Here is a 10,367-nt window from a genome sequence, read left to right as displayed (position 1 = left end):
CAAAATAACTTTCAAAGGATTGCTAGCCAAGATGAAAGTCGACAACACACCAAATTTTGTCAGGCCATTTGTGTTGTACACCATAGGAAAATATGTATGCCGAACAAAAGAAGAGTATGTGGATAACAAATATATTGGGATTGTTAGAAACATTGAGACGATAAAGGGCACAAATCTTGGACAGCTAACGCTTGACTATCTTATGGATAGCGTGAAGAATTTTGTAAATGGTGAGGCAATTCTGGAGGGGAATCTACCACTGCTGCAGGTAATTCATAGTAGTACAATTATCAGTTACCTAACATACATTACATAATGTACGGGAATATTTATAAACTGCTTTTGTTGTCATGCAGACATGGTACTACGAGAAGTTCAGAGTGCACCAATTGGACTCTAGCATCTCGTATGATTCAAGGTTAAGGCCGCTGATCCAGAACTGGAGCGAGGAGAAGGCAAAAAAGGTTGACAATATAATCCAGAATAATTATCTGGGAGTTGGAGAGGTAAAATGTCAGCACATTGCCTGGATTATGTAACATATATATTTTCTAAATCATACTAACGACACTAAGCTGCAGTATGTTGAGGACCTGATGAGGCCTTTCATTCCAGCACGAGATGGTACGCTGGCCAAACCGAAGACTGGCGCTTAGGTAAATAAGTTACATAAGGCACAAATATATATTGTAACATTCCAACTAGTATGAAGTTATATGATTCTAACTATTTCAAAGTCTTAGATTAAGGTACTTGTCGGACGTGTATTGACTGATTTGCAAGAAGTTGCCTCCCTCGTGTGGGAGTCTGGTACAGAACAAAACCATAGGATGTGCACCCTTGAAAAGAAAATGGATGAGTGCTTTAGGCGTACCCGTAAAAATGGCAAGCTCACGGAAGACCTCATCAAAGAATTGAAGGTAAGCCTAAAATTATGAGATTAGTATATATAATTGGAAATTTATGTGTACAAGTTTTTTTCTAATTTAGTTTACTATCAAAACACCCCAGACTAACATGTATTTTTTAAAGAAAAAACACGATGGCATATTTTCAGGAGTGGACGACATACATCTATCTGACCTCAGGGCACCTTCACACCCAATGGAGGCCTCTGTTGAGAATGCTGAGCAGGCTTCTGACAAGGGGAAAGAAAAGGATGTCACGGAGGTCGATGCTAAGCACGATTGTAAGCAGGGAATAAAAAAATGATGACATGGAGCCCCCCATGAAGAACCTTGATGAAGATTTTGACGTACGCATGTTAACTTAATTATGAAACAATCATTGTCATTTCAGAAATAACATTTGATCTTCCACGTACAGGATGAAGCATTTGAAAGAGCTGCTGCAAATATCAAACAGGATCTCAGTGGTATTCATAAGCTTTTGAAAGAGGTGGATGATATCCAGGGAGCTCCTAATTTTGATGACCAAATGCATTCCAAAGCCACCACAAGCCTTGAAGATTTCCAGGTGATGCACATTTTACCTATAATTGAGCAAGAATCTGCTAAAGGCTAACACACGATTTATTTCGTCTGACAGAATTCGTTCAACATACGGAGTAAGCAGCACTCTGTGAAGGCTACGGGATCGCGAGATCCTGAAGAGCCCCGTGCCTTCACAGATGATGACAGCCATGATGAATCCTTTGAAAAGCAGCAACAAGTAAGTGCGGTTGGATCGACGCCACCAAATCATGGGCGCGAAAAGAAAAGGGTGGTATTGCAATTATTTAAGGATGACGAATATGCTTCGTACGACACTGAGAAGAAAAAAGGGAAAAAAAGACTCCATCAGAGTGTACAAATGATTCCAAGGACACGAACAGTAAAAAGAGGAAAATCGGCTCTAGCAACTTGAAAAAGAGGTCAGAAGTTCCTGAAACCCAGAGGAACCAGCTAGACGTGGTTCGACAGGATTTCGTGATGTCACTGATCAACACTACAAATCGTGAAAAACAAATGGTGTTAGTTGATGACATTGTCGTGCTATCAAAGCATTTGCAATGCCTCACCCATAAAGATGAATCTGAAGATGGCGTATGGTTGGGTGACGAAGTAAGATAGTATTTCACAATTTTGTTTATGAAGTTTCATTTTTGTACAGTACAATTAACTTGATTATTGTTGTAGGTGGTTGATGCTGCGATCCATCTCATGCGTGATGATCAACCAATTGACACAAGGGACGGCCAACTGGTTTACATTGAGAGGGTGGCCGGCGTCGCTAAACTCGAAAGAGATGGTAGGATAGAGGAGTGCTACGAGGACGCTTTGGCAGGCATTCCTGGAACAACACAAGGAACCACCTACCTGAAACATGATATGGTATATTAAGCTGACGTAGAACAATTTTTTTTATTACTATGCACGTTGATCTAATTATCTGTGCACTCCAGGTTTTCCTACCTACGAAAAGTTTATACACCCACTGGTTCCTTGTGGTCGTAAACCCCATAAGGAAGGAGATTCAGGTTCTTGATTCACTTTTCCACTGTATGATACCCAAAGAAGTAAATAACGTGGTGAGAATTTCAACATATTTAACTATAAGAAAGGATTTAACATCGTATGTAAGTATTAGTCGTAGGCAACTTCTCATCCCATTGGGATTGCAGGTACGTGGGATGGAAGCACATCTGAGAGCAGCGATGCGAGTCAATGGGATTGAAAGCAATGCATGGGAAGACATTAACGTGACGCAATGGCCAGTACGGAATATTAATGTGCCAATATCTGATGGGACATCAGTCAACAATATTAGCTTTTATTTTTGTTTTACATTGTTAATATCTGAAATGCTGATCTAACAACATAAAATGTTGCAGTTCTTGTAGTGCACTGTACATGCTGAAGAACATCGAATTATTTATGGGAGTAAAACTAAGGTTGCAATATGACGAAGTACGTAAAGTAACACCTCAAATTTTGTCATTTTCTGAAATATATGGAACGATACTAACATATCCTCGCATGCAGGCCTACATCGACAAATTCAGAAGAGAGCTACCTGTTGTGCTTGTCGATTCACCCTACAACAAAATGAAATATGGGACTAGGTTCAGGCAGTACCATGCTAGGCAATCGGATGCAGCTGCGGTTGAAGACGACGAGGATGCAAGCAGTTAGTCCAGCATTGTGGTTCATTCTTACATGTGGAGTGTACACTTGGCCGTAAAGCGATAGAGTAAGGTGTGGTTGGGTTTTAGTCCCGAAGAAGGTTTCCTAGCCGTGTTATTAGTCCATTGCACATGAGTCAAGTTGTAAAACTTCAATAATATTGGTTACTATATTTTGCTTGAAATAAATTTGGTCTCTACGGGATCTCGTAGAAATCTATATTTGCTTTTTACTACCATATGACAATAATGGTGCCTGGGGCAACCCTAGAAGAATAATGGATTATGATATGTCTATTTTCATACGAGAGAAAAATTTATTAAAGCATGAGCATAGCCTCACAACAGAAGTCAAAAATACTGCCTGATTCAACACGCAATCCCAGCTATGTCTCGTAGGCAGGCCGCAAAGCCAAAAAAATAGAGCATAGGATAACAAGGGTAAAAGCACGTACCATAGGGGGCCTCTGCAGGTGCTGCAACGCTAAATTGAAGCGATCACCTTCAGGAGCACAGTGGTGTGGACATGGTACATCCATCCTGCCTCAGGGAATCACATAGCATGTTCTGTCATAGCCCTGCAAAACAGAGGAAAAACTACTACTTGTACTAACCTTATCAAGTGTGTGCATGTAACAAATGTTGGACATAACTAAACACGGAAGAATGAAATGCAACATATGGAAGAATCGAATGCTCATTCCTTTCTCTCTGCTTTTTGCGAGGACCATTACTCTCCCTTTAACAAGGCTAAAACATCATAATAAGACTTAACAGCAATCTTGAGAAGGTGGATATCCCATGTGAATCTAATTTTTCATATAAAGCACATGCCAAGTCTGTTGATCCCAGTCCAGCAATTGCACAAGAAAAAGCGAGAATTATAAATATTGAGCAACATAAGCTATGAATTGTTTATAGTACATTCCAAAATTAATAGCTTATCATCTCCATTGATCTCCAAATCTCACCTATCAACCAAATTGAAAGAATACATGTTGAATGCAACGATTGAACATTCGTAGATCAAGCAGTCGGGGGTGGACGAATGGGGCTGGCCGTCGAGGCCGGCGGCCGGCTTCATCTAGTCCCGCAGAACATGATCCATACCCAACCACCTTGCCATCGGACGAAATGCATGGCCAGATAGAAGTTGCAGCCATGGCTGAGAAATGATATGTAGAGGACGCAAACAACCAATTGGGGTGTGGGAAAGAGGTTGCCTATAACCTTGTGGCTATAGGCACCCGCATGGAGAACTGGGAGGTGGGATGGCGCCGACTCTTCGCCGGCGGCCACCGCGGGGAGGGCAGTGGGCCTCCTCTCGTGTTCGTTGAAAATGCGGTGCGAGATCGCGAGGGAATTGGGGTGGAGGAAGGGAAGGGCCGCGACGCGCGATTAGATCCTGCCGGCGACGAGGGAGGGAGGGGCCGTGATGAGCGGCTAGATCCTGCCGGCGATGAGGGAGGGAGGGGCCGCGACGAGCGGCTAGATCCTGCCGGCGAGGATCAAAACCGTAGCGGCGGCGAGGCATAAACCCTAGCGAACGGGATAAATATCAAACCGAAAATAGCCCTCAAATTCATACCAAGAATACCCTCGAAATATTTGGAAGGGAAAAACAGATCAGTTCGAAATATTTTTTCTCCCGAAAATGCCCCTCGGGGTCTGATATAATACACGTGACATCAGTGTATTGCATCGGATCTGGACCGTCGATTTCGCTCCGACGGACAGTCCATATCATCCGGATGCACTGTAAAATGACTCTATTTTTAAGTAGTAGAGAAATGGCTATTTACTTTTTTTCGCGTCCATGCCGCACGTTGTTTCTTTGAGTCATGAGGCGTTTATTTCTCCGGCGCCAAGTCCACTTACCCCGTAGACGCATGAACTTCTTTGTCCCTGCCCTTCTCCGCTCGAGCTCTTCGTTGTCAGTCTCATCCTCCAGGTCCAATCTCTTCCCACTCATACCAGACGGTGGTGCCCCAGTCCATGCAAGTGCACAACCCAACAATCGGCACTCACCACACCTACTGCGTATCTATGTATGTTGTTGCCATCCCCACCCGTCGTAGGCGAGAAAACCCCAATGGAGCCGAATGCAGCGGATGAAATCGAGATAATTTTTTGCTTATACTGCTTAATCTCGTTCAAATGATTGTGGAATGCTTCTTTTCTCCTGAATGAACATTTTGTATTCGCGGTGCTCAATCTGTTACATGTCATAGTGTTGTGCAACCACGATAATGCTTTGGGGAATAACAACTTCTGCCTCATCCTTCCAGAATACTGCAGATAAATGACGGTAACCTTCAACTAATTCTTCAGTTCTTAATCATTAGGTGCTTAATATGTTAGCTAGTTCAGCATCATGTATTACTAGTTATGCGGGAGAAACTAGAAGCTTTACCTCAGAATGAGCAAATAAATTATGCCAAGAATTTGATGCAACTTCTCTATTGAGCCGGACCTTGACATTTGCTTGCCTAGATCTCTTGTTATCATATGTAAACGGCACCCCAGGAAAACCCAAGTCAGTGAGACCACAAGTTTCCAGCGTATCTCTGAAGGCAATCATCTGCACTTCCGGCCTTGGAGTAGCTGAAAGATGCTCAAAATCCCACATAGCTTCGTTAAACTCCCCGGTTACTTTGATGATCTGACGAGAGAAGGTCATGGGCATCTTCATGCAATTACTTTGATGATCTGATGAGAGAAGAAGACGTGATGCGTTCATGCATGGATGTGTTGCTCCCGGCTGATGCGTTGATGCAGTGTTCCTAGCTACAGCCTAGACGCTGATGATAATGCGTTGCTCCCGGCTGTTTCAAAGGATTTGATGGCTGCGTTGTTCACGTCCCAGCCCTCGCTCCGCGGTGCTGGTTTTTTGTCCCGGCACAGCTCCCCTCAAGGTGCTGTGATCGGTTTATGGTGGAAATCCAAGACCAATCCAGTACATGCAGGATTTTCAAGAGGCAATAGATAACTGTGAATTGCATGACATGGGGTATATTGGTGATCCCTTCACATGGCATAGAGGCAGAATACGTGAAAGACTAGACAGGGGACTAGCCAATGATGGCTGGTCAGTTTTGTTCCCTGATGCAACCTTACAAAATTTGGAATATAATCACTCTGATCATCGGCCCCTATGTGTGGATACAGACTATTTTTCTCACAATCAGATGGGAGGAAATAATGCATAGGTCAAGCGTTTTGAGTCAAGATGGTTGCGGGAAGAAATCTTTAATGATACTGTTCTTGATGCTTGGACAAATGTAGGTGCTGATCCTAATGCTACAAGTATTTATGAGAAGCTCAATAAAATGCATGCAATATTCCACGATTGGGACCAGCGTGTCCTTAAGAAACCAAAAAAAAGGTTGCGCAAGGCCCAGTGTGAGCTTGAGAGAGTCATGGCTGGTCCTATGAACGATGATAGTGACGTAAAGAGAAGGGAATTGGCTGAATTGATTGAGTACTTGCTTGAGTTGGAGGAGATTCAAACAAGACAGAGATCACGGGCAACCGGACTTACGAGCAGCGACTGTAACACGGCGTTTTTTCAGGCCTTTGCCTCAGCAAGGAGGAAAAGGAACTACGTCAAAAAATTGAAAGATGAAGCAGGGAACTGGCTTGAAGGTATGCCAGGATTAAACACTCACATTCAGAATTATTTTACTCACCTGTTTACTTCGGAGGTGCGGCATACAAATCCAAATCTTTTACAAAAGGTTCAACGCAAAGTAACTGAGCAGATGAATGATTTCTTGATGGCACCATTCTCAGCGGATGATGTTAAAAAAGTAGTGTTTAGCATTGGGGATTTAAAGGCTCCAGGGCCTGACGGGCTACATGCAATATTTTTTAAGAAACATTGGCATATCCTAGGAGATGAGATCACTCATGAGGTGCTATTTGCTATTAATTCAAGACAGATTCCGAATGAACGGAATGACACAACTATTGTCATGATACCCAAGATTGACAGTCCAGAACTAGTAACTCAATTCCGTCCCATAAACTTGTGTAATGTTCTTTATAAAATCATCTCTAAAATGCTTGCACTTCGGTTGAAAAATATATTGCCTGAGATTATCTACCCTACGGCCCTACCCAAAGTGCATTTGTTCCTGGAAGGATGATCACAGATAATATCCTTATAGCTTATGAATGTGTGCATAAAATAAAGAACAAGAGGGCTGGTCATACTGGACTATGTCAGTTAAATTGAACATGCACAAGGCATATGACAGGGTGGAATGGTCCTTTTTTGCATGATATGATGGTGAAGTTGAGTTTTCATGAACAATGAATTGAAATGATAATGGCTTGTGTTGGCTCTGTGTAATGCCCCGAGACCGATGTGCCAGGTGTCTTCCTGTTATTCGCCGACGTTGCCATGTCATTTGCTTGTGTGTTGCATTTTATCATGTCATCATCTGCATTGCATCATCATGTTTTCAAAACTTGCATCCGTCCGTTGTCCGTTCTGAGCCCAGACACACTTGCACGCGCCCGCGGCATGTCCGAAATATTATTTTATAAGTGGTCGGAAAATTTTCTCGGATTGGGTTGAAAGTTGGCCTGTGGTCTTATTATAGTGTAGATAGACCGCCTGTCAAGTTTCATCGCATTCGGAGTTCGTTTGATAGCCCAACCGTTAAACTATAGCGACATTATAGCCGGGCACACGTCAGACGTTTTCGGTCTCCGGAAACAGTCGCGGGGCCTCTCCTCTTATCTCTTCTCAGCCCTTTGCCTTCTGCACTACCTCTCACCGCCAGGCCCTACCTAACCTCTCTCGTCAGCCTGCGACCCTCCTCGCGCGCGTGTCCGAAAAGCTGTCCCGGACCCGACCCGGACTGTCGCCACCGTCGTGTCCAGATCATCCCCAAACATCTACAAAACATAACCGTTTTCTTATTTGGACTCCCTAGCTATTTTATTCGCGACCGTCCGATTAAGATCGGAGGGACCAGATGCCCCTAACTCAAACCCACCTACCATATATATCTAGACAACCCACCTAATTTCTAGGGATCCTACCTCGCATCGCCGCCACACTCTTTCTCGCGATCCCTCCCGATCGAAACCCACCAATAACCAGACCTCTCTCAATCCCCTCTGCCCGAGATCCTCCCGCAGCTCCCCATCGCCCTCGACCCTGCCTCGTCGTCCGGCCAACACCGGCGACCGAAACCTCGCCGGAGATGAGTGCCTCGACAGCCCCGCTCCTTTTTCCCTCCTGCTTCTCAACCTCTCCTTCTCACGATCTTCCCTTTCCTTTCTCTATTTTCTCTCACAGGGATCCATGGCGCTGCCGCTTGGAGCTCTGCCTCCTTCGGCCACCTCCTCGCCTCGTCGCCATCGACCTGCAGAGGGACACGCCATGGCCACCCTCGTCTTCAAGTCGCGTCGCCCGCGCCCGGATTTGGCGCCCTCGGCATGCCCATGCATGGGTTCCGCGCATCCCCGACCTCTCCTGCAAACCTTTATCAAACTCCATGGGCAGCCTCCCATGTTCGACTCTTTGCCGCCCCGTTTGACCTCCAGTTCCAGTCCCTCATCGCCACCGCTTCGCCAGGCGCCTCGTCATCGGGGAGCACCCCAGCACTGCTGCTGTACTCCTCTTCTTTCTTCTCTCTCCCCCTTTTCCTTTCCCATCGCTCTCCAAGTTCTCTGAACTCTCTGTATTTCTTCAGGAGTTGCAGCAACCTTCGAGTTCGAGCAGCCGCCTCCTGCACGGATCGATGACCTCCTGTTGCTCGGATCTGGACGCCGCTGAGCTCCCGCGTCAGATCGGACTCCTCCGCGCATCCCCGACCTCTGGCCTCGCCGTGCCGTCCCCGTGCAGGTTCCTTCCTCTACCTCATCCTCGTCCGAGCAGAGGACGACTGATTCTTCATCGCGCGCAAGGGCTGCAGCCGCGGCAAGGCCCAGCCAGCGTCTCTGCCAGCAGCCTTGCGTCCCCCCAACTGGGCCTCAGCCCACTAGGTGAAGCCACACCCCAGCGCCCCACCTTCCTTTCCTGCTGTTGGGCCAGATTCTTGTTTCGGCCCGTAATGTTTTTTCCAGATCTGGTGTTTTTGTCTTTTTTCCAGAGGCTGCCAGCTTTACAGAAGAACCCGCATAGTTCTTGCATATAATAACTCCCAATTGGTGCATCGGATTAAAATGAATTATATATGAAAAATGCTTAGAATTATGTGTAGGTTAATTATATGCCACTTTCATCCATGTTTAAAATGTCTAAAATGATGGTTGTTTAAATTTGCTCCTATGCCATGTTAAAATGATTTATTTCATAACTAATTAACCGTAGCTCCAAACCTAACAAACTTTATATGTAAATGGGGTGGAAAAATGCCTAGTTTAACATGGTGTACTTGTTTTGCATGTTTAATAACTCTAAAATTGTGTTTAGGGCAGAACAGTACCAAATCTATAATATGCTCATGAGGAGTTTCCGGAATTGTTGTTCGTTGCTTCCGGCCTCATTTAAACTTGCCTAGATTAGATAGTTTCATCATGCTTCACCTCTTGCCATGCTAACAACATTTAATATTGTTGGGTACATAAACAAGATCGAACTAAATAACTTGTCGTGGTGTTTCGTCAATATGCACCGTTGCATATTGATCTCCACTTAATTTGTAGAATTGCTTGTGCACTTTGCCATGCCATGCCTCTTTAAACCGGACATGCATCATACTGATTTGTGCATCATGCCATGTTTATGTGATGGTTGTTTACTCTGTTGTTTGTTTCTTTCCGGGTTACTTCTCGCGTTAGCTTCAGTTTCGTTCCAGAGTTGTGAGGATCCGTTCATCTACGTCCGTTTGTCTTCTTCATGGACTCGTTCTTCTTCCTTGCGGGATTTCAGGCAAGATGACCATACCCTCGAAATCACTTCTATATTTTCTTGCTAGTTGCTCGCTCTTTTGCCATGCCTATGCTGCGATACCTACCACTTGCTTATCATGCCTCCCATATTGTTAAGCCAAGCCTCTAACCCACCTTGTCCTAGCAAACCATTGTTTGGCTATGTTACTGCTTTGCTCAGCCCCTCTTATAGCGTTGTTAGTTGCAGGTGAAGATTGGAGCTTGTTCCATGTTTGGAACATGGATATTTTGTTGGGATATCACAATATCTCTTATTTAATTAATGCATCTATATACTTGGTAAAGGGTGGAAGGCTCAGCCTTATGCCTGGTGTTTTGTTCCACTCTTGCCGCC

Source organism: Triticum urartu, chromosome 7A (assembly GCF_056163025.1).
Source record: "Triticum urartu cultivar PI428250 chromosome 7A, HENAU_Tu73, whole genome shotgun sequence".
NCBI lineage: Eukaryota > Viridiplantae > Streptophyta > Magnoliopsida > Poales > Poaceae > Triticum > Triticum urartu.
This window is presented reverse-complemented; position numbering follows the sequence as displayed.